The following is a 26507-nucleotide window of genomic DNA, read 5'->3' as shown; positions in this document are numbered from 1 at the left end:
AATGATTATTGTTTTGATTATTATTATGATTATTTTAATTATAATTTATTTTTATGATGATGATTATAATATTTTGATTATTTATTATGTTGCTTGAGATTTATATTTATTGCTTGATCACCTTTATTGCATGTTTAAAGGGAACTTGGTACTTGTAATCACGCTTAATAAGATAATTAATAATCTTGTTTAGGGTTAATATGATTATAATTCAAGTGATCGCCAATAATATATTTATTTGTGCATTAATATTCAACCAACATAGATAAACAGGTTTAGGGCTAAACCTATTGATTGCATGTTAGTCAGAAAGCACACATGAATACGATCAGAATAAAGTAGAGGCCTATTATTAGGGCAGGTTCAATCTCTTTTAGGTTGGATTTTTACCTTCATCCCCGAACCCTTATTTGGTTCTAGACCTTATGGAGTTGACGATCTCTTGGATCGTTAAGGGGTGTAACCTTCATCCTATGAACGGTTTACAAGTTCCTAAAACTTGTTGGCGACTCTTTTGCTCTATCTTCTTCCCTTTTGGACGCCACCGTACTTTAGTGTATGATCACAGTGGGGTTCAAGCTAGGGGTTAACACTTGAAATTTATTCCCTACAGGGCCGCTTTAATCTTTTCTTTGATCAACTTAACCTGCTTCACCATATCCTTATTCATCTCTGGTCCAAGAACCATAGTCTCAATTATATCATTCCAACACACTGGGCTTCTACACTTCCGACCATACAATGCTTCAAACGGTGCCATTCCAATGCTTGCACGGTAACTGTTGGAAGAGAATTCTATCAAATCCAGGTGGTCTTCCCAAGACCCTTGATACTCCATCACACAAGCTCTCAACATGTCCTCCAATGTCTGAATCGTTCTTTTCGTGTGACCATCTGTCGCTGGGTGAAATGTTGTCACTACTACAAAAGGCGTGCTTTTTAGACGCTTTTCAGCCTTTTTTCGACACATAAAAGCATCGCAAAATTCTTTCTCGACGCTTCTAAAAAGCGTCGAAAAAACGTGAGTAAAAAATTTTGCTAGACACAAAAAAGCGTCGCGAATTTCGACGCTTTATTGTGTCCAAATTTTTATACGAAGTGTCGCAATATGCCATAATTGGCGCACTTTCTTAACTTTGGTGACGCTTTTTCACGTCAAGAATCTTAAAATTGATGACGCTTTTATTTGTCCAAATTTTCATACATTTGCTATTTAACATTTTGGCAACGCTTTTTCCTGTCCATATTTTCTAATTTGGGGACGCTTTTTCTTGTCCAATTTTTTAAAAAATAAATATCTAGAATACCAAAATAAAATATTTCATTCCCTAATAATTATTTCTAATATATTATTATTACAAAAACAAAATAATAATAATAATACATGTACAACAAATTTATGCCAATTTTTTTTATTACATATATAAATACATTATAGCATATGTACAATATCTCATAGTAATGGGTTTTCTATTACAACAAGTACAATTCCAACTTATGCTTTATTCATGACTAGTTGTAGTGGAACAAATTCAGAATCACTAATTGAAATCTTTAAATAGCACAATTCTCTCATGTCCCAGATGCTTTGCCATTTTCACGCCCATTCTAGCCGCTGCCACATGATAACAATATAGTCCGAATAAGAATGAAAATATAAAAACCATCAATAAATCAAGGCAATATAAAAACAGAATACTTCAACAGTACCTCTCCCTGGAAATATAGCTTATTAAATGCTTACAAATGCCACTTTCTGCCCAAGAAAGCAGAAGGGAAGATCCATGACATATTTGAATATAAGAACCAGCTAAACTGAAAACTGTTGCAAGAAAGAGACTTGCTTTTCTAGTATTGAGAACTCATGCTCATAATGAACTTAAATGTGGTAGAGATATATGGAGAAATTGTGCCTAAGATGAGTTAGTGTAAGATGGTAAAGAAGTGCCCCGTACATAAATTCCCACCCGTATAAATAATATAAGAGACCAGTAAAACCAAGGAAGACAGCACCTGATATCAATCCAAACAGGATCCTAGTGCCTGAAAAAAGCTCACAAGCACAGTCCACGAAGACTTTGGGTCTGTATCATTTAAGCATTGAGGTGATTTTTCTTGATGAGAGCTCCAATTCACAAGCATGGGGCTTCTGACCAGATTGGATGTGGATCAAGAAATAACATTATGGGAAGTGCATATATAATACAAAGTAGGATATATTCAAAAGTGGACAATAAGTCCATACCAAATTGCAGCTTGGTAGACCATCCCTGTAGACCGATAAGAACAGAAAATCAGAAGTCAAAATTATATCAAATTAATACAAAATGCTAAAGAAAAAAAATCTATAATGGCTTACAGTCATATATTCCAGTTAAAATGAAATAAACAGACAAATCAAGTTTGGTAGAACATGGTAAGTTGCACCACCGCATGCAAGAAATGCGGTTAAAAATTATACATGTAAATCAACTGACATGTACAAATATCAAGTGCCACTTACTATACTTGCATCTGTCAGAAAGCATTCACTTGGCAAACTACAGCCATATAATCTCATTTATTAGTTGTTCAAGTCTTTTATACTCTACAATAAGTGCATATTTTCTCTGGTACTCCACGTACCTTAAAAATGGAACGAATTAAGTAGCCAACTAGCAAATATGTAGATTAGAAATGTTGCAACTCAGATAATGAACAAATATTGTGCACAACATATTTATTTCCTAGTACACTCCCAAATCTGAAAATAGCAAGACCACAATAGAAGTTATGACAAATAAATTGTTAACGACAACAATGGATTAGAAATTTCTCATATTTCTAATGATATACATTAAGATCCACCACAATTAATAAAAAAGAATGCAAGCAAATTCACAATATCATAAAAATTGGTCATCCTAAACCAAAAGCAAAAGCTCAACCAAAATTAAATGCCAAAATTTCAAGTGTTTAGAATGAAATAATCTATTTCCACATACTTGAGGAATATACATTAAAAAAAAGAGCAGAGATAAGATGCATCACAAAGAAATTGAATTTTTGATATCTACAGGTAAAACCTAGTAGCTGTTGGGAAGATTCTTTCATACCTACAGCTGAGAATAACTATTTCCCCCAAGATTGATGAAAAACCTCATTTGGTACGAGTAGAAAGGCGAGCGATGGTGAATAACGATACATGGTCCTTTTGAAAGAAGACTTCTCAAAAGACATCAAAGTAGTAACATCAGAAAATAAAAGATAATCTCCATAGAGGATCAATAGTACCCGTAAAATAGATGAGAATATGAGCACTCGTTGAAAATTAATCACCATGGATGTTGTATGGGACAAAAATCTTGTTGGAGTAAGTTCAAGTAGGCAATCCAATTTTTTTACAAACTATCAATGACTTAACACTCATTAATTCAGTACAAGTATCAAAGCCAATTCTATGAGTGAAATATTTGTGTTGAGAAGGGAAAATTAAATTTTGTGTGAAGATAAATAGTGGGAAAAGAACCTGAACTAAAATAAAGTAATCACAATCTTATCTTACACCCAAACCAAGTGCTAATAATGGCAGTTAGCAGAGGCTCAAAGCCAGTGGTGCACATTGTCCATAAAATACTCAGTAGCTTCAACTTCTAATCTTGTATTGTATCACCAAATGGATAGAAGATTAGAAGTTAAATACAACCTGACATGAGAGATAAGGAGATCCAAATTAAAAAAGGAAGTTAAATGTTAGAATTCATACTCCATGCTTACAAGATTAGAATCCTTATTGATTAATATAGTACCTTCTTAAGAATTAAAAATGTGATCGACTCTAATGTCATGAGTTACAATCGAGGTACTAACTTTTTGTGTGAAGATTAAAAATTAACACTAATATTAAGTTTACCTCTACTAGACCACTAATATGAGTTTTCTTCGGAAAAAAAAAGACCACTAATATGAGTAAAAGCTAAAGACCACACACAAAAAGAGAATTAAAAGTTTAATACATTCTACAAGAAAAGATAAGAGACAAGCCTTACTTATCCTAAGCTAGTATACATAAAAATTTTCACATCTAATCATCAGCCATACACACTAGTAAGTAACAATTACATGTAACCACTACTCCACTAGATTAATATATCTACATACACACTACAGCTTATATCAATATCAGCATTTTTTTATATATAAAAAGACTTGAATATACAGATTAATACATATACAAAAGCACAAATTTCAATCGCAAGACTGCCGATTCACAATGTCACCACTAATACACTCTAATTTAACTAATAATACATCACATGGAGAGACATGAAGTGAAAATAAGATACATTAAATGGGTTGTCTAGAGACGGTTAAACAATTTAATCAATTAATTAATTTGGTCCTGCTATAATTTACTACTTGGAAAAGAAAAAATAGAATCAGTAACATTTCATTTTGGTCTAATAATGGTCCCAACTTCAGAGAATTGGACTTCCCCAGCCAAAATGTGCAGGTGAGACCTTTATCTGAAGACAAAACTTGACACCATAGGCACCACCGCACCATGTGCATGGTTTCTAGGTCTAAATTTTATAAATTCAATTAACAACAAAATTCTTAATTCAAAAAAACAAACAAACTTAAACCAAAATGAACAGAATTCAACTAAAGTATAACTCAACTAATATACAAGAAGTAAGTTAGATGCAAGAAATTACTCGGAAGTAAAGGCAAGGATGAGCTCAACGACATTTTGGGTCAGTGTGTGAACATCCGATTATATATGTTTTTTGTAAAGAGATTTCAAAATCTCTTCATCCTCCATGATATATTAAGAAAAATATCTCAGAAAAAAATCAAAATCGGAATAAAGCATTAAAACAAAAACCCTTAACATCAAAATCCAGAGAGAAAGGAGATAATACCTGAAAACAATTATAATACCAAATATTATGAAACCAAAGAGCATCATTCAGTTTAATTTGTTACTGGGTTAGCGATTTTGGAGAGATGAATTGATGAGAGAAATGAGTGAAAGGCTAGGGTTTTAATTATCAGAGAGTATAGACGAGCGATTTTGTTGTTTTCCCCCAATTTTGTATAAGTTCTAAAGCTAGAGCACATGTGCTTATCACGTGATTATTACTTTGGACGCCTTTTTACGTCAATAATAAGTGAGGACGCTGAAAAGCGACGAGAAAACGCGGGAACCAAATTTTCCACTGACAGTGTATTGACAGCGTCGAATGAATAACGTCGAAAATCAGTGGATTTTGTAGTAGTGTGTGCTCATTAACAACTTAGTTCTCATTGCATTTTGCAAACTTTGCCAAAAGTTAGACAAAAGTCTTGAATCTCTATCTAAAATGATATCCGTGGATGGCACTTCACCACAAACTTCACATATGCTCTTCCCAACTTATCCATGGTCCAAGTACTTCTCATGGGTATGAACGCTGCTGACATCGTCAACCTGTCCACTATTACCCAAATAGTTTCATTCCCTGTCTTGGTCTTTGGCAAGGCTCCCACAAAATCCATAGAAATTGAATCCCATTTCCACTTGGGCACCTCCAAGGATTGGACCTTTCCTTGAGGTCTACGATGCTCAATCTTCACCTTATTGCATGTCAAACACTTAGCCACAAATTCAGCCACTTCTCTCTTCATATTGGGCCACCAAAAGTCTTCTTCATGTCCTTATACAACTTATCCCCTCCAGGATGCATTGAATAAGGAGAATTATGGGCTTCTTCCACCAATCGTCGTTTCAGATCACCACGATTCTGCGGTACACACCATCTTCCCTTAAATCGAATGCTTCCCTTATCACCAATGGTGAAATCCAACACTTCTCCTTCATCAATCTTCTTCTTTATTGTCTTTAACTTCTCATATTCCAATTGACTTTCCCTTATCTCATCATAAATGGATGGTTGAACCACCAAGGCACTCAACATCCTAGCCACTTCACCATGCCCCACTACCTCCAAGTTCAACTTCTGAAATTCCACACACAACTAATCTGGTACTACCATCACATTCACCGTATGCTTTGAGTTTCTACTTAATGCATCTGCCACCACATTAGCCTTTCCCTCATGATACTGAATATCCAATGTATAATCACTCATATACTCCAACCATCGTCTCTGCCTCCCATTCAAGTGCGTCTGGGTGAAAATGTACTTCAAACTCTTGTGGTCCGTGAAAATCCTACAAGTCACCCCATACAAGTAATGTCTCCAAATCTTCAAGGCAAACACTATTGCAGCTAACTCTAAATCGTGGGTTGGGTAATTCCCTTCGTGAACCTTCAAGTGCCTCGAGGCATAGGCAATCACTCTTCGATTTTGCATCAACACACATCCCAATCCCAACTTTGATGCATCACTATACACGTCATATAGATCACTTCCATCCGGCAAAGCCAGCACAGGTGATGTGGTTAACCTTTCTTTTAAGATCTTAAATGCCTCCTCACACTATTGGGTCCATGAGAACTTCTGCTCCTTTTTCATCAAACTTGTCATGGGCTTCGTGATCCTTGAAAAATCCTTCACAAACCTTCTGTAATAGCCTGCTAAACCCAAGAAACTCCTTACATCTGACACATTCTTTGGGGTTGGCCAATCACTCACAGCTCGAATCTTGCTTGGGTCCACTCAAACTCCGTCCTTGGAAATCACATGGCCCAAAAATGCTACTTTCTCCAACCAAAACTCACACTTAGACAACTTGGCATACAACTGATGCTCTCTTAAACATGACAACACTTGTCTCAAATGCTCCTTATACTCTTCTTCATCCTTTGAATATATCAAAATATCATCAATAAACACCACTACAAACTTGTCCAAGTATGGCCTGAAAATCCTATGCATCAAATCCTTGAACACTGCAGGTGCATTGGTCAAACCAAATGGCATAACTATGAACTCATAATGACCATAACGGGTCCTGAAAGCACTCTTTGCAATATCTTGCTCTGCAACTCTCAACTGGTGATAACTCGATCTCAAATCTATCTTTGAGAATACCCCTGCTCCTTTCAACCGGTCAAACAAATCATCGATCCTTGGTAATGGATACTTATTCTTCACTGTCACGTTGTTCAACTCTCGATAATCTATACACAACCTCATACTTCCTTCTTTCTTCTTCACAAATAATACTGGAGCTCCCCAGGGTGATGACTAGGTCTAATATAACCTTTCTCCAACAAATCATCCAACTGGGTCTTCAACTCCCTCCTCAGCTGGAGCCATCCTATATGGAGCCTTAGAAATAGGTCCAGTTCTAGGCACTAGAACGATAGTGAACTCAACATCCCTCACTGGTGGCATACCAGGAATCTCATCCGGAAACACATCTGGAAACTCTTCTACAACAGGAATACCCTCTTCACCTTTTTTTTCCTCACTTTCAACCTCTTGAACACTACACAAAAACAAAGGACAACCCTTCTTAACCAGCTTCTGTAGTTGCGTTGCAGACACAATTCTCAACCCTGAGCTTTTCCCTTCCTTTTTATACACCACTTTGGTCTTACTTGGTCAAGGAGACCTTTCAGCCGCACAATCAATTTTTGCTTTATATTTTCCCAACCAATCCATACCCAGAATCACATCAAAGTCATTCAAGTCAAACTCGATCAAATCGGCCAGAAACTTTAACCTAGAGATGGAAATAGGCACACTCAAAAACAATCTTGAACAACTCATCACTTCCCCGCATGGAATAGACACATCTAGAGAAACTGACTCAAGACTCTCTAACTTGAGGCTCCCAACTACTTTCTTAGAAATAAAAGAATGCGACGCCCCTGAATCAAACAAGACTTTCACAGGAAAAGAACTTATAAAGAAAACACCAATTACCACATCATTAGCAGACTCATCTTGAAGGCTATTCATTACAAACACACGACCCTTTGGGGCACTTCCCGCACCGCTACTGGTTTCGGCCTTGGTTGTAGGTCCACTAGACTGAGGTGGTTCCTAGGTGCACTAGACTCTTTCACCTTCCCATACTTAACATCAACTTCCTTCTTGAAACACTCGTACTCACGGTGTCCCAACTTCTGACAGTAATGACAAGTTATCGGGTTTCCCTCACAATCCTTCCCTGGGTGATCTTTCTCACACCGCTTGCAGAAATAACTCCTATTGGGTTTCTCACCCCTTTGGTTTCCATTCTCCTTATGGTTGGATGACTGGCCTCCATTCCCCTTACCAAAGTTTCCCCTGTTGTCCTTCCTGTCTCCAAAATTCCGTTGGTAATTCCCATTAGGCTTGTGTCTCTTTTCACCCCCGTGAAAAGAGTCCGGGTTCTTCCTTTTCTCTCCTACCTGCTCCATCTCTCTCCCCTTAATTCCGTACAGATGGGCTGCACGGCCATAGACTTCATCTAAGGTCTCAAAAGTCACTCCCCCTAGCTTCCCTTGGAGGGTCAACATTAGGCCTTGCTCAAATCTCTGAGCTTTGATGGTTTCAGTAGGGACTACTTCTGGGGCAAACCTCATCAACTCAATGAACTTGTTGTAGTATTCACTTATTGACATGTTTCCCATTCTCAGGTTGGTAAACTCCATGCACTTCTGCTTTAAACGGTAGGAAGGGTAAAATTTTTCTCTCAAGGCTTCCTTGAACTCATCCCACCCAAAGTTTGGCTTTTTCAACAGCTCGCCTTTTCTTTGAGCCCACCATAAACCAGCTTCCTCCCTCAAGTAGTAAACCCCATTGTTCACCCTAAGTTCACTTGGGCAATTGATAGCATCAAACAGCTTGTCAATCTCCCTAATCTAGTTTTCAAGGCTGACTAGGTCTTCTCTTCCCAAGTAAATAGGTGGTTTAGCTACAGCTACCCTCTTACAGACTTCACTATAGGCATCAAGCTCGGGATTTCAGTGTTCCCTTTTCACCACTTTCGTGATGTTCTCAGTAATACGGGTTAACTGCTTAAGGACCTTTCCAACTTTGGAACCAGTGCACTTACTCCTTGATTGATCCCTCATTCTAGGAGACATACTTCCTAGGTTTAATTACCACACTTTGAAAATTAACACAAGTTTTATCATACAAGCATTTAATTCACTTAACAACATAGAGAAATTTCAAATAATTCATTTTATTTCATTAATAATTAATGAAAATACAACTTTGTCACTTAGGACAATTATTGAAACATGAAACAAAAACATTGTTAAAAAACAATCAAATAACACTATGAGCATAACCATCTTCAATAGGATCATAATTCGGATCATCACTTCTATTGCTTGGTTCGGCCACGAGAGTTAGGTTATAACCACTATAGCTTGGAATAAGGCTTGATGAGCTTGACCAAGATTTACTTATATTTCTGTCTGGGGCAGGAGTGTAAATTGGGCTTTATGTTGGGCTTACATCCCCACAAGGTTGGCTTGAAGAAGCTTTGGGGTTTTGGGCTCTTTCTTTTGCAGTTTGAGAACGAGTTCTGGGCCTTTTTGCAACATGGAAATGGGCTTTTGGGCTAGGTTGTTTGGAAGATTCATAGTTTGGAGTTTGGCTAAGAGAACGGTAATGCTTGCTCCTACCAAGAGGTGGTATGGACTCATCACTAGATTCCACATACTCATGTCGCTTCTTTGGGTATGAAAAAGGTACTTGGGCATTTAAGAAGTACATTTGGTCATTAGGTCCAAAGGTTCGATCTTTTAGGATCGTGGGAATTTTCACATTTTTCCTCCTAGGTTCATACTTGCGCTCCACATAGTGCAAGTCCCTCTTAAGGCTAGACATGGTTGCCAACCATTTCCCTTCATGATGATTCTTCTCATTCCACATTCCGTCTTCCTTAATCACATCCCCATATTTGTCAAAGAGAGATTGGTATTTCTTTATCCTAGGTAAATGGGCCAAAGCCAAAAGGACCATCCAAGATTGTCGGGTCAAGACTTCCTCACCATCCTTCTCATAAAGGGTCAAGGCCAAAGTAAAAATTCCAGTCATGAACTCACTAACTGAGACTCCAATATCTTTCAAGTAATGCATGTCAAAATATAGATGTCTCATTTGATCAATCTTTTCCATCTGTTTCACACACACATGCATAACAATTAATTAAATGCCAAATCAAACAATCCAATTAAAAATCCATTTGCATTAAGAAATTCATAACTCAATAAACCAAGTGTAACTCAAAATCAACCAACCATGGGTAATACTCCAAAATTTCAGACCCCCTATATATACTCACTTCAAGGTGTTTTAGCACCAACTTTAATGCACACATAATCGCATACTCAAGTATTAAATAATTTCAATTCTTTTTATTTTCGAAAATAATAAATATGTACTTGAATCAAGATTAAAGGACGGTTGAGCCCGCGTCTCCCAGGAAAGTTGCCTACGAAGTTGAGGCAAGCCTTTCCTTGACAGAGAGTCGTACCCATTATAGGCCTCCGTAGAGAACTCAAGAATCCTTTTCTCCTTCATCTTTCCACAAATAAGAAAATAGTTTTTAAGTAAAAATAAGGCTTTTGACTCACACACAATTGTGAAACTCTATCTATCCTATATGCCCTGTTAAGTCTACCCACAATTTTAATTACTATTCTAATTTTAATCTTTTTAGGACCTTGAAATCTGATACCACTTTGTAACACCCCCAAATCTCCCTCTACGGAAATACCAGTATAATATGTATAATTATACCGTAGAGATAGACTTAGGCGTATTACCGCAGTGTGATTACGCAAGGCTACTTAACTTACTAAACAAAACAATACTTTCCAGCGGAAACTTCAAAACTCTTCTTATTAATAATAACTATAAATAGAAACCAATGTCATGAGTACTCAAATTAAATACAAAGACCAAGATTCCTAAATTAGTGAAACCAAATCCCGGGACTCCAATGCATCACTTTATTCACTTCACCTGAAATAACACTACTTACCATTACGGTAAACAGGGCGAACCAAAACAAATAAGAAGTACGGGTTAGCAAAATATGCTAAGTACGGTAAGTGCAAGATAATTAAACTCAATTTATTTGCAAACATGCTTTTAAAACCAATTTCCAATAATTCTAAACTCATGGTTTAAAACCAATTCTCAATATTCCAATAACCAATAAAACCAATGCCAATTATTTAAAACCATTTCCTCATATTAAAACCCAGTTCCTCATAATAAACCAATTAAACCAATTAAACCAATTCCTCTCCTAAGTGTGCACACCCCCCAAGCTAGTCTCCATATGAAACAAGGCTATTCTTGAGGAAAGACCCGGTCATACAAAGTCCAAGGCTTTATCAATAAATCAAATCCGCATAGTGGGATTAATAACATGATTATAAAGCATAATAATAAATCAATGATTCAATAAATCCTCTTTTAAATCCAATAATTCAACCTTTAATGAAAACAATCCAAATTCCTTTTCAATAAATCCAACTTGCTTTCAAAATCAATCCTTTTTAAACATGAATAATAAATTAATTAATCAAAACATGTTATAAAATTAATACTCCAATTCAATTTTTAAAACCAACCTTTTAAACATACTTTTATTTCATAAACCATAATTCAAGTCAATTTAATTCAAGCAACATAAATCATTCAAACATTTTCATTCAAATCAATCACTTTCAAGGTATCTAGCCACCTAACGTACTTTGATCTTCACTTAGCCAACAACACTTCAAAAGAACTCTCAAGTAGCTTGATCAAAAACACCCTACAAATAAATATAACCTTAATCAATATAAGGTTAACAAATAATCACAATTAATTAAATTAAACCCTCCCAACTATATGTACATGAACCTCTTAAATTAATTCAACATGAACATTATTAAAATATGATTTTATATAATTAAAACTACTCAAAATAATTTTATATTAATCTCTCATAATAATAATAATAATTGAATAAGAGAAAAGGAGAAGAAAAGAATTGGATTTGCGCAGGAAATAATAGGCAGAACTTTCAGAGGCTATAACTCCTTCGATATAGCTCCTAATTGGGTGATTCTTGAGCCTAACCTCAAGGATATTTTGAGAGAAACAACTTTATGTGAAACGTCAATACCCCAAAAACTGATCAGAAGTTCCCGAATATTGGCTTCAAAGATGAACGGGATGATTTGTGTAGAATTGAGGAGAAGAAAAGAAGAGAATTGGTGTGAAGAATGTGAGAGGTATGAAGGGGTATTTATAGGCTAGTATGAGCATGAATTATGGTAGGAAAATGTAGGAAGAATTATGGTAATTAGGGTTTAAGAGATTACTTGGAGAAGTGAGCAAAGATTTAAGGAAAGTTTTGATATTTGAAGGGATTGTGTATAATTGAATATGGTGGAAGGTATGTATGTAATCAAAAATTTTAAGGAAATTGAAATTACTTGGGGAATAATTAAGAATAATGAATGACAAGAAAATATAATGATTGGATATCAAAAAGATGGAGAATTAGAATTATGGAAAATAGGAGATTTTAAGAAGATAATTAAAAATACAAATTACCAAAATATTTTCCCAAAATCTTCATGGGATGGCCGAAATTTTTGAGCTTTCCTAAGCTCATATTTTTGTCCCTCCTATTTAGTATTTAGGAATATATTTTGCTAGTTTTGAGGAATTAAAAATAATTGTGTAAATAATATTTATTGTAATAAATAATTAAATAATAAAATACCAAATATTCACTAAATAATTTAACTAAATAAAAAAAATCATATTTTCACATAGGAAAATCCGAAATTATTAGCTAATCAATTGGGATTTTTGGACCTATTAAAATAATAATAAAATATAGCTTTTGCCTTAATTAAAATAGCCGAAATAATCCGGTTTTTAAAATAGAATAAATGGATAATAATTCTTATCCAAAATAATGATTAGTTTTCAATATACTTTTGGCGCCAAAATTCAAATATCATTTTGGCTCCAAGATTTAAATAGTATGTTGAATTACTAAAATACCCTTTTTAGAAAATAATAATTAATTAATTAATTAGGAAAATACGTATAAAAATACGAGGTATTACATTTTATCCATGTTGATTTTGTTGTTTTAGACATGGCTGAGGATACAAAAATTCCCATTATATTAGGTAGGCCTTTTCTCCATACTGCAAGAGCCATTATTGATGTTAAAAATGGTAAACTAACCCTTTATGTTGGAGATGATAATATCACATTTAATTTAAGGAAAGTTTTGAAAGAACCTATACTAGAGGAAAATTGTTGTTTAATTGATGTGATTGATATAATGGATGATATTTGAGATGAAAGCTTACCACAGGTTCTTGCAAGGGATCCCTTGGAGAAAGTTCTTTGTGGAGATTTATCTACTGATAATGCAAGTGTCTGGGGTAATGAGGTGGATGTCATTGAAAAAGCTCTTTCCCTAGAAGAGCTAGACCCCAAAGAGACCATGAAGGTAGTGAAATTAGTTCAGGAATAAAAACCTGCAGAGGTTAAGAAACCTGAACTAAAACCTCTCCTTTCTCATTTAAAATATGTTTTTCTTGATGATCAGGAACTATACCCTATGATCATCAGTACTGCACTTGATGACCCACAAACTTCCCAACTTCTAGAGGTTCTTCAAACCCACAAAATAGCAATTGGGTATAGTATTGATGATCTTAAGGGTATTAGCCCTGACTTTTGTATGCACAAGATACATCTAGAGGACAAATATAAGCCCTGTATTCAACCCCAGAGAAGGTTGAATCCTAATATGCAGGAAGTAGTCAAGAAAGAGGTTATGAAATTACTTGATGCAGGTATTATCTATGCTATTACTGACTCAAAGTGGGTAAGTCCTGTTCAGGTGGTTCCTAAGAAGGATGGGATGACTGTAATTAAAAACAATAAAAATGAATTGATTCCCACTAGAACTGTTACAGGGTGGCGTATGTACATTGACTATCAGAAATTAAATATCACCACTAAAAAGGACCACTTCCCTCTCCCCTTTATTGATCAAATGCTTGAGAGGTTAGCTAATCATAAGTTCTTTTGTTACTTGGATGGGTACTCGGGATTTTTCCAAATTCCGATTCACCCTGAAGATTAAGAAAAGACTACATTTACATGCCCTTATGGTACTTTTGATTATCGTAGAATGCCCTTTGGTGTATGTAATGCACCTGCTACTTTTCAACGTTGCATGATGAGTATTTTTTTCTGATTTCATAGAGTCCATTATGGAAGTCTATATGGATGATTTTAGTGTGTATGGGTCTTCATTAGATGCATATTCAATAAATCTCGCTAAAATCTTAAAAAGATGTGAAGAATGCAATTTTGTTCTAAATTGGGAGAAGTGTCACTTTATGGTGACAGAGGGAGTAGTTCTTGGTCACGTTGTATCTGATAAGGGTATACAGGTAGATAAAGCTAAGATTTATGTGATTGAGAAATTGCCTCCTCCTATTAATGTTAAAGGGGTTAGAAGTTTCTTAGGTCATGCGGGGTTTTATCGTCGCTTTATCAAAGACTTTTCTAAAATTGCTAAACCGCTGACCCAGCTTTTACTCAAGGATGCCCCTTTTGATTTTACTAACAAGTGTCTTGAGGCTTTTCACAGGTTAAAGCATGCATTGATATCGGCACCCATCATATGTGCACCAGATTGGACTCTTCCTTTTGAAATCATGTGTGATGCAAGTGATTTTACATTAGGTGTCGTGCTAGGACAAAGAAAGAACAAAGCTTTGCGTGCTATTTATTATGCAAGTAAAACTTTGGATGAAGCACAAGTCAACTATGCCACTACGGAGAAAGAGTTTCTTGCTGTGATTTATGCTTTAGAAAAATTTAGATCATATCTAGTTGGTTCTAAAGTTATTGTTTTTACTGACCATGCAGCTCTGAAGTATTTAATAGCCAAGAAAGAATCAAAGCCTAGGCTACTCCGTTGGGTTATCTTGCTCCAGGACTTTGATGTTGAAATAAAAGATAAGAAAGGTGTAGTGAACGTTGTGGCAGATCACTTGTCACGTATCAGGTATGATGAGGGTTAGGATTCTCTTCCTATAGATGACTCTTTCCTTGATGATCACTTGTATGCAGTTGTAGAGCAGCAACCATGGTATGCCGATTTTGCTAACTATTTAGTGGGTGGTACTCTACCTCCCGACGTATCCTACCAACAGAAAAAGAAATTCCTTTATGATGTTAACACTACGTGAAAAAACGAATTTGGCACCGGTTCAAACCCGGCCTAAGGCACCGGTTTGAACCGGTGCCAATGTGGGGGGTGCCAAAAACCCAATTTTTAGCACCGGTTCAAAACCGGTGCCATAGGATCAAATAGGCACCGGTTAACCGGTGCCATAACTTCTTTTTTTTTTTTTTTTTTTTTTTTGGAAATAAAGTCAATTGGCACCGGTTAACCGGTGCCAATTCATGTAATTTTTTTAAATTTTTTTTTAGTTTGCTTTATCCACTTAGACAAAATCAAAGATATATTTATAAAAATTGATCATTAAATAAGAAATATAATCAGAAACATATAACAAGCTCGAATACGAAATATATTTATGATTAAATTGTTATTTTACAATACAAAAAAATAAAATAAATTACAACATCAAAATCCAGAAAAAAAAAATTATAACATTGAAGAAAAAAAAAATTACACATTGAAGAAAAAAAAAATTACAACATTGAAATCAAAATTCCAAAATCAACACCTTGATTTTTCACCTGCATCAATTAAAACACCAACATTAATAAAAACTCACTGTAAACTAAAATTACGAAAATTAAGATTCAAACCCAGAAAAAAAAAATTGAAATTCAAACCCAGAAAAAAAATTAAGATTCAAACCCAGAAAAAAAATTAAGATAAAAAAATTAAGATTAAAACCCAGAAAAAAAAATTAAGATTCAAACCCAGAAAAAAAAATTAAGATTCAAACCCAGAAAAAAAATTAAGATTCAAACCCAGAAAAAAAAATTCAAATTCAAACCCAGAAAAAAAATTAAGATTCAAACCCAGAAAAAAAATTGAAATCACAAAAAAATTAAATCGAAAAAAGATTATATCGAAAAATACCCAGAAATAAAAAAAAACCCAGAAATGGAAATAAATTGAAATCGAAAAAAAATTGAAATCGAAAAAACCCAGATAAAAAATAAAAATTAAAAAACCTAGAAATCGAAAAACAAAAAATCAAAATCGAAAACAAAATATATTAAAATCGAATAAACAAAAACAAAAATCGAAAAAAAATTCAAAATCAAACATAAGAAAAACTATAATCCAGAAATCGAAAAATAAAAATTCAAAATCAAAAACAAAATATATTAAAATCGAATAAACAAAAATCGAAAAAAAAAATCAAAATTGAAAACGGAAAAAAAAAACCCAGAAATCGAAAAACAAAAAATCTAAATCGAAAACAAAATGTATTAAAATCAAAATCGAAAAAAATAAATCTAAATCAAAATCGAAAAAAATAAATCAAAATCGAAAAAAATAAATCTATTACAAAAAAACCAGAAAATCGACAAAAAAAAGAAATCAAAATCGCATAAAAAAAACCTAAAGTTAAATCGGAAAAAAAAAACCCAGAAATTGAGGGAGGAGGAGACGTGTTCTTGGTGGTCTCCGTGGTGGTGTTGCATGTGCTCGCGATGGTCTCTGTGGTGGTGTTCGTGGTGGTCTCCGTGGTGGTCTTCGTGGTGGGCTTGAAGGAGAAGGAGACGCGGTTAAGTGGAGAAGGAGGAGATGAGAAAGGGAAGGAGGAGATGAGAAAGGCTGGTTAAGTGGAGCGAAAGAGGAGGAGAGGAGAAGAGGAGAGAGAAAGAGTAGGAAAGAAGAGGAGAGTAGAAGCGGCGAGAATGAAGAAATAGGGTTTGGGGGGTATAGATATGGCTGAGTTTTTTTTATTTTTTATTTTTTATTTTTTTAAGTTTAACCGGTTTTTTTTTTTAATTAAAGAGCGGTTCAATTGGCACCGGTTCAAACCGGTGCCCTTTTAGTTTTTGGCACCGGTTTGGTCTGAACCAGTGCCTTTTATATTTGTGTAAAATGGCGCCCAAATTTGGGTCGGTTTAGGGCACCAGTTTGGCCTGAACCGGTGCCTTTATGGGGGTGCCTTATTGTATTTTTCTACTAGTGTAAACATTATTTTAAGGATGATCCTTTTTTTTTTTTCGTGAGCGTGCAGATGGATTATTTCGCAAGTGTGTTCCTGAATGGGAAGCCCACAACATTCTTACTACCTTCCACACTTCACCTTATGGTGGACATCATGGTCCCACCAAAACGGTAGCCAAGATAAATGAGTCGGGATTCGACTGGCCCACCATGTTCAAGGATGCTAACACTTTTGTGCAGGCTTGTGACTCTTGCCAGAGGACTGGCAACATTTTGCGACGGCATGAGATGCCTCAAATAGGGATTTTGGAAGTAGAAATTTTCGATGTTTTGGGTGTTGATTACATGGGAGCGTTCCCTTCTTCAAATGGGAATCGTTATATACTTGTCGCCGTCGACTATGTATCCAAGTGGGTTGAGGCCATTGCCACTCCTACCAATGATGCTAAGGTGGTCCATAGAATTTTCAAGAAGACCATCTTTCCACGATTTGGAGTACCTAGAGCTATAATCAATGATGGAGGATCTCACTTTCATGAGCGGAAGTTAGACACCCTTCTCAAGAAGTATGGTGTATACCATAGGACAGGTCTAGCCTATCATCCCCAAACTAGTGGCCAAGTTGAAGTTTCCAACCGGGAAATCAAGGTCATACTAGAGAAGGTTGTAGCAAAATCTAGGAAAGATTGGAGCGATAAGTTTGATGACACCCTTTGGGCATACAGAACTGCATTTAAGACCCCAATAGGTACTACCCCCTATAGACTTGTGTACGGTAAAGCATGTCATCTTCCGGTGGAATTAGAATACAAGGCATATTGGGCTATTAAGGTTCTCAATTTGGATGCTAAGCTAGCGGGAGAAAAGAGGTTACTTCAACTTAACCAACTCGATTAGTTTAGGTTGATAGCCTATGATAGTGCACGAGTCTACAAGGAGAAGATCAAGAGATGGCACGACAAGATGATCCTTTCAAGAGAGTTCAAAGAGGGTGACAAGGTGTTGTTGTTCAACTCTAGACTTAAACTTTTCCCAGGAAAATTGAAGTCAAGGTGGTCGGGTCCCTTTACTGTAAAAAGGGCTAATAAGTTTGGTTCTGTGGAATTGTTTGATGAGCAAGGTAACGAGTTCAAGGTTAATGGTCAAAGACTCAAGCTATACATGAAGGGGCTACAATCGGTGCGGTTGAACTAGTTTACCTAACCGGTTCCGGTTTATCTTGAGCTACATTGTGGTAAGAGGGTCATGCAGGACCTAGATAAACCAGGGCTTTGCAGGAGGCAACCCGTATTTCATGCTTTCTAGACTAATTTTTCCTTTATTTTATTTCTTTTTTTTTAGAGGTGAAGTGAGTGCAATTTTACCTTTTTAAAGTGTTTTTGCACATGTTTTGAACAAGTAAAGAGTCTGAAAGAGAAAAAAAGTTAAAGAAGATTGAGTGTCCCAAGCTGGGCAGGGGCCCGATCGAGCGCGAGAGTGAGGTAGCCAACTTGATAGGATTGAGAGGGGATAAGGAAGAGTAGAAGGTTTAGTGCAAAACCTTGACACTAGAGTAGGTTCTCTAGATAGGCGGGTTGGGTATGTGGAGAGAAACCCAGAAAGGGGTTTGTACCCCATGTATGATGACTATGCCGCCGAGGGGCTATCCCCCCCCCCCCCGAGGCTCTTGTTCCCGATTGGTTTCAATACCCCCAAGGAGGGTATTCGACCCCCGGTGCATATGGTAGTTATGTGGACTATTATTCGGTCCATGGTTATGGGGCCGAAGCTCCTTTTGGTGGGTTTAGGGGGAATATGGACCCTAACTATTTTGCAGGTGGTTCGTGTTATGGTGGCATTGGTTTGAGCCATGGAGGTGCCGGCTCTAGCCATAGAGGTGGCTATTCTAGGATGGATGGGGATGATGATGAGGAGTAGCTACTCCTAGCTACACTCCCAAGTTAATGAGGACATTGCTTGATTTGGCTTGGGGGAGATGAACTTGTACATATGGTAACTCTCTCTCTTTTCTCTATTTAATGCTTTCTAGTATAGATTTATTTGCTTTCTAGTGTAGTTTTATTTCTTTCCTATATGAAAAAATACAAAAAAAGTAAAAACAAAAAAATCCAAAAAAACGTTCCAATGAATTGTAAATCATGCTTTCCTGTGCCCCATACTTGAAAAATATTATTTTGATTCTTGGTGTATGATGATGAGCATTGTGGATTTGTTGATCATGATTTGAAGTTTAATTTCTCGAATGGTTAAACATGCGTCAATTTTGCCCAACTACTTATGAATATAGTGCTTGACTAGTTGATTTGGTTAGGAATTGTGTGATAGTTCCTAGTATGCAATGAATTTGAGTATTGGTTTGCAACTATGAGTATTGTTTGTATGACTCATTATTATGCACATTGAGGAGGACGAAGGCGTTCATTCTTTTAGGTAGCCTTCAGATAATTTAGATACATTTGTTCCCTTCTTGCTACCCATGTTGTTGCCTTGACTTTTTTTGTTGTTTATTATCCACATTACAAGCCTATTTTGCCCCATTGGTTACTAGTCCCAAGCTTGGCTTGGGGGAGCTATTAGTGAGTGAGGTGAGGGAGTTTGTAGTGTGCTTATTATTTGCATAATTTGGGTGGGTTTTTAGAAGTTATTTTGTTCTTGATCGTAGTTTATTTTTGATGAGCTTGATTGTTTAATCCTCTTGAGAAAAAAAATAAAGTTTGATGTTATGAAAAAAAAATAATAAGAAGTTCAAGAAAAAAAATAAGTGAACTTCAATAGAAAATAAAAAAAAAAAGCAAAAAGAAAAAAAAAAGTTTAATGTTCAAGTGTTCTAAGTGAAAGTTGATTGAAAGAAAGAAAAAAAGTGAGTTTCAATAAAAATCAGAGTTTGGAAAATAAAGTTTGTTTATTCACTCAAGTTCTATATTATTATATTTTTGTGAGTGATATTGTAAGTGTTGGGATTGTTTGTTATGTTTGGTGTATACTTGGCGAACTTTTGTTGGAGTTAAGTATGTTGGAGATGTTTGGTCATTATTTATTTTTTACCTTAGGTTTTATTAGGATATGGCTCCCTTTTAGCATGTCTTTTCTCCCACATTTTCCTAAATATTTCCTACCCTTTTACCCTGGCCTTACATTACAAGCTTTAAAGACCTTCCGACCTTGTGCATAGAGTTGTGTGAATGTGAAAGTATTGCTTATCAATGCAAGTTATGATTTGGTGTATTCCGAGTCGACTAGTAGGTTGAGTGTATGTCTTTTTAAACACACGAGAGTGTGAGTTGGGAGGGCATTGTTCACATTAAATGGGTTGGGATGGAGAGCGATCGAGAACATATTTTACTCGCCACATAAATGAGAGTTGAGTGTGTGAGCACTAGTCTTAAATTCTATATGCTCGTGTGGTTTGCTCTACTTGACAATTGTTGGGGAGGATGAGTGATTAGATGAATGAGATTGATTGACGTTGTAGCATGTTTATTAGATTTACCTTGAATTGTTTGATCTTGATTTTGATTATTTGTGGTGAGGCATGTTTTATGTATTCATTGATAAGCTCTTTGCTTAGGGACAAGCAAAGGTTCAGCTTCGGAGAGTTTGATATGTCTATTTTATATGGTGTTTTACCCCCGTCCCTTGGTCGTAATTAGTAGTGTTTTTGGCTCGTTAGAGCCATTTTTATTACTAATTGGTGTTTTCTAGTGTTTCGTAGTTTTAGTTGAGTTTTGTAGGGAATTGCATCTTTAGAGCTCTTTTCCCGGGATTATTGCGGTACAACTACGAGCATTTAAGGGCATGACCGATTGCATTTGAACACCGAGCATTCAAGTCCCGAAGTGGAGATTCAAATTGGGCCGAGAATGGAGCCCAATCCAAGTCCATCATATAGCCGGGCCCGATCGGGCGAGCTTTAGCCCGATCAGGCGGATGCCCAGAACAAGAGGGCGAAGAAAAAGGAGGGTCGATCGGGTGCACGTTTCTGGGGAGCTATTTTCAGCAACTCTTTAGTTCTATTTAGGAGTAATTTTGGGTTATTGTATAAATACAATTTTAATGCTTTTTCTTAGTACCTCTCTTCTCTTAGACTTTGTCTTTCTACTTAGCTTTAAATTAGTTTCTCTCTCTACAACTCCTTAATTCCGATTACTTTGGTAACGATTTTCTTCTACTTCAATCTCCTTTATTTACTTTATTTCTTTCATCATGTTTCCTTTAATTGATTTGTTTAGTTTATATTCAATTATGTCTGAGTAGATTTCTTTATAGGGTTTATGGGGATCCATAAATAGTATGAAGGGGTAATTTATTATTGTTGATTATCAATGCTTGATTAATTTCCTATTAATTGATTTAATGCTATGCAACTAGATCCGCGCAGATCTTTTATGTATGAGTTTAGCAATATTGATTCGAGATTCAAGAGATGAGAATTGATATTTAGGCTTAGTTTCAATAGGCAGGTTAATTTATAAATGGTTAAGTCAAAATTCGAGAGATGAGATTTAATACCGGTAGATTAATTGATGCATTGATGATTGATTATTATGTTTTACCCTGATATATTGTTTATTGGTGAACCTATACCCTAGGCTTTTATTAATTGATTTCTCCCTAGTTTTATCTCCTTTATTTTAATTTCATCATATCTATAATTTAGTTACTCTATAATCTAGATTATATTAATTAATTAGGAATAGAAAGACTCATTTCCCTGTGGATTCGACCCTACTTCCCTATCTATTTTAGTTAGTGGTTTTAGGAATTACTTTAGATTAGGTGATACAACTTTAGCCTGTCAGCGTGCAACAGTATGTAGGCAAAATGAAGAAGAAGCCTTTGGTTTAGAAGGGGCTCCTGGAGGTAATGTAGGAGTTGGGATCTTATTATAACCAGACTGAGGTGTCAGATAGTCACTCCCACCAATATAAGGAGCTAAATGCAGATCTCCTTGCTTTCCAAGTGCACGTTCCCTGACTGACATGTAGCTCTCCCTAGCCAACGCACACTTAATACTAGAATAAACTCCCCTTCCATAGTTCATATCAACTATGTCTACATTGTATCGAACACACAAGACCTTAACATCAAGATTTGCAACATCTTGCTTTGCATCCTTGCAAGTGCTAGACAAAGCACTATAAACACATTCCATACCAACACTGTCCCAGAAATATACTGTTAGCCAAGCCACCCACTTCCCTGTAGCAAGCTTAGCAACCTCAACACCAAAAACCCTGGCCTTAGGTGCAGCGATCAAAACACACAAAACAACTATGTAGTCAATGCATATGCACCTATCCCCTTGAGTTTTGGCTGGTGGAATAGGCCACTTGCTCACACCCTTTGGTGAAGGCTTGTTCAATAAGTCCAAAGCAATGCACTTTATCTCATAGAGAAAAGCATACAGATCAAGCTTATACATAGCTTCGGTAGTCAAATCATCAATTTGCAATCCATATTCTGCACGTAAAAAGCGAACAACTTGTTCAGCAGCATTTTTACGGGAAGCATCAAGGGTCACAGCAGGGCCACCTTCAAAAGTGTAAGGGGAAAGGATACTATTAGTCATAACAGAAAGATAAACGACATTCCCGAAATCACCAGCCATGTAGTAAGTAGGTGGCGCTAACTTTAGAAAACCAATAACCTGATTCAACAGGCATTGGAAAGAAATGGCAACTTTCAACGGCTCTAACCCCATAACTTGTGGTCATGATTAATGTATACCATCTAAAGCTAAGCTACCATAGAACATCATCGAAGCAACTGAAAAATCTAAGCTGCAACTCTAACACTCTAGCAATACTCTTAAATACACCAATGTCAACACTATATAAACCTCCCAGCACTCTTAAAACACAATACCTCCATTGACTCCGTTGGCAACAATGTAATCACCACACATGTATGATAATGAACAACAAGAAAACTAAGATCTCCTATCTCCTAACACCTTAAGAGCACTGCTACAAGAACAAAAAAAAAAAAAAAAAAAAAAAAAAAAAAAAACCCAACAAGCACATGTAGCACACTACACAAAACTAAATGATAACAACATATAATCCAGCATAATCAGCCATTAAGTTATACATAATTAAACAAAACATGTTATTTTAGACAACAAAAATTAATTTTTTTAAACAATAGCACAAACAAGGAACCATAAACACATACAACAGGTTTTGCAGCACTAGAAACAGCAATCCTTGACACTTGATACCTACACAAATAACCAGAACCAGCAAAACACAAAATAAGCTAAAGTAAATATAAACTAAGAACTAAAACCATAATCAGTACTGCAAAATTGTTTAACCAACATAACAACAAAATTGAACAATTAGAATCTCATACTGAGCAACCTAAAACAGCAAAACAAAACATAACAATAAGGAAAAAAAAACAAGAACAATAACCATAATCAGTGCAACAAAATTCCTCCCTTAACATAACAACCAATTCAATCCTAAAAATATAACAATCTAATTATCAATGTAGTTAAAAAATCAATAATTAAAAATTCCTTTGCAAATCAAAGCAACCCATATAACACAACAAAGAAAACCTAATTTAAACAACTATTAAAAAATCATATGAATGCCAAAAAGAAGCATCAAGAACAGAACACTCAAACAATATGTTTATAACTGTCCATCCACAGGTTCTAGAATCCAAACAAAGCAATTAACATCCAGAATAGTATAGTACAATTTAAAGCTATAAATAACACAAAATTAGTCAAACAACACTAATCAATAGTCCATATTGTATTCGTCAAACACATTACATTAAAATCGGGGTTTGACTTTTGTTGACTTTCTCTCCTCTTTGGCGATTTCAATGGCAATTTGCTGAAGCTGGTTTTTCTCACTCAGCATCCATTGATTATGGCTCGCAAGAACAAACAATCAACTCCTTTGCCCCAAACCCCATCTTTTGGATCCTTATCTCCTTTAAATCTTAATTGATTGAGTAGTATTAATGTGACTGCAAACCCTAACTCCATTCCAGAGGTTGATGATGAACTTGAGCTAGTTAGTCCACCTGCTCATCTTGTTCATCCTTCTACTGGAAAAGTTACTAGAGCAGAATTGAAGACTCTTGAGCTTAATTTTAAGCTCTCTCATAATCAATTCAAGTAGAAATTCAATGAAACAGTACTTAGGGTCTCCTCGGTTACTATTCCATTGCCTAAATCAATGCCTGAGCAACCAAATGGCACTATTCCGGTTGTTTCTGCCTCTGAAGATCATCATGAACAACCTGTTGAATCTACTAAAGCCAAAAACTCTGAGACTTGGTCGAATCTATTTCGAGGCAAACTGAGTGCTAAAGGTGCTGCTCTGAACTTTGTGGCTCCTGTCCTGAAGAGTGGCAAACTTGTAGCTCAGATTCAAGTAGAAGAGATTGAAGCAGGTAATTCTAAATGGTGCAATGCAGTTATCTTCTATGTTGTTGGATTTTATCCCATAATTGCTGCTGTTCATAGATTTATTGCTTAGAACTGGAGCAATTTTGCTAAACCTGATTTTTTTTGGCATGATGATGGTTATTTTATATTCATTTTGTGTTCAAGTGATGTTAAGAATGTTGTTCTAAGTTCAGTCCCTCATATGTTTAATAATAAGCCAGCTATTATTAAACCATGGAGTGATAAATTCAACTTTCAAGCTGAGATTCTTAGAACAGTCCCTTTATGGGTTAGATTGCGAAATCTACCTTTGAATTGCTGGGGTTCAGATACTCTAAGTAGAATTGGCAGCATAATTAGGGTGCCTTTGTATTCTAATGAGTGTACAACTAGACAACTTAGGGTCTCCTTTGCCAGAATGCTCATTGAAGTTGATATTACTAGACCTTTCCCAGCACCGTGACTGTCGAAAGCCCTATGGGAGAAGTTCTTAAGTTAAAAGTGCATTTTGAATGGTCTCCTCCTTTTTGCAAAAAATGTGATAAGGTTGGGCATGATTATAGTGCTCCTAAGCCAAAGGAGGCTCCTAAACCTCAGGCAAAGTAAGATGAGAAAGCTCAGCCTAAACAGAAGAAAGTCTGGGTTCAAAAGCAGTCTGTCCCTGCTGCAGCTGCTAGCTCTTCTGTCCCAGCTTCTGCAGTTATTCCTGCTCAGGAAAATGCTAGGCAACATGATTCTGTCTCTTAGCTACTTGTTACCCCTACTCATACCTCTTTTGCTGCCTACTCTGATGCTGATTGGAGAGTGGTGAGTAAAAGATCTAGACCTCTTTTAGCTGGTGGACAACTGCATATTCCTAGTAGTTCTAACACTTATTCTGCTCTTTAGGAGAATGAAATTGCTGAAACAATTCCTAGCGAGGGTGATGGTAATCCCCCTCAAGGGGAATGATTATCCTCTCATAGAACATTAGAGGTCTAAATGACCCTAATAAAGTAGCTTCAGTTAAGAAGCTGCTTTTTGAACAGTCTTTATATGTGATTGGTATTCTTGAAACTAAAGTGAAAGTGAGGAAAAGTGTTAAATTACAGAAGAAATTTGGTTATGCTTGGTCTTGGTATTGTAACTATTTTAGTTCTCACAGGGGTAGAATCAAGATTAGCTGGTTGCAAGATAAAGTTACTTTGAGCATTCTTTCTTCTCATGAACAATTTGTTCATGTTGATATATGTTCTAAGGATTTGAGGCATCATATTGTGTGTTCTTTTGTTTATGGTTTTCAATCTATTCATGATAGAGTCCCTCTCTGGAATGATATTGGTACCTTGAATGTTGCTTCTGCTCCTTGGCTTCTTATTGGTGATTTTAATTCTGTTCTAAATTAGGGTGATAGGATTAATGGTAACCCTATCATTGATTATGAAATTAGGCACTTCAAGGAGTTTTTTGTGACCCTTGATCTTTGTGAAATCAAGAGTAAGGGATGTTTCTTTTCTTGGTCTAATAAAGGTCATGGTGATGATAGAACAACTACTAAAATTGACAGGGGCTTGGTGAATCAAGCTTGGTTTTTTGCCTATGGCTCTGCTGATGCTATTTATCTTCCCCCTCTTTTATCTTATCACAGTCCTATTTTGGTTGAAGTCTGTAAACATGCTCTTGGGAGAGGTAGACCTTTCAGACTTTTGAACTACTTAGATGATCACAAAGATTTTTGCCCTATAGTTGAAGCTGGTTGGAAGCATGTCACTACTTGTGCGGCTATGATTGATGCGTGGCAGAATCTCAAAACTGTCAAGCAGGGGCTTAAGAACCTTAACACCAGGCATTTTGCTAATATTGTTGAGAAGGTGGTTTATGCTAATATTGGTCTAGCTCAAATCTAGGAAAAACTTACTCTACATATCTCTAATCCTTCTCTACAACTTCAGGATTCTAATGTTATTGATCAGGTTAGATATTGGATGCATACTCAGGAGAGCATTTATAAACAGAAATCAAAGGTTGACTG

General features: G+C 35.9%; 1 long non-coding RNA gene across 1 annotated transcript; it reads right to left on the bottom strand.

Moving 5' to 3' along the window:
* Positions 1-1385: 1385 nt before the first annotated feature.
* LOC145585296 (uncharacterized) lies at positions 1386-5030 on the bottom strand. Its single transcript, XR_014100627.1, has 4 exons — positions 4905-5030; positions 2014-2270; positions 1711-1756; positions 1386-1615 (listed from the first exon to the last, which is right to left on the bottom strand). It is a non-coding gene; the product is annotated as an uncharacterized LOC145585296 (long non-coding RNA).
* Positions 5031-26507: the final 21477 nt, after the last annotated feature.

The sequence above is a fragment of the Chenopodium album genome, chromosome 2 (genome assembly GCF_948465745.1).
Source record: "Chenopodium album chromosome 2, dcCheAlbu1.1, whole genome shotgun sequence".
Taxonomy (NCBI): domain Eukaryota; kingdom Viridiplantae; phylum Streptophyta; class Magnoliopsida; order Caryophyllales; family Amaranthaceae; genus Chenopodium; species Chenopodium album.
This window is presented reverse-complemented; position numbering and strand designations above follow the sequence as displayed.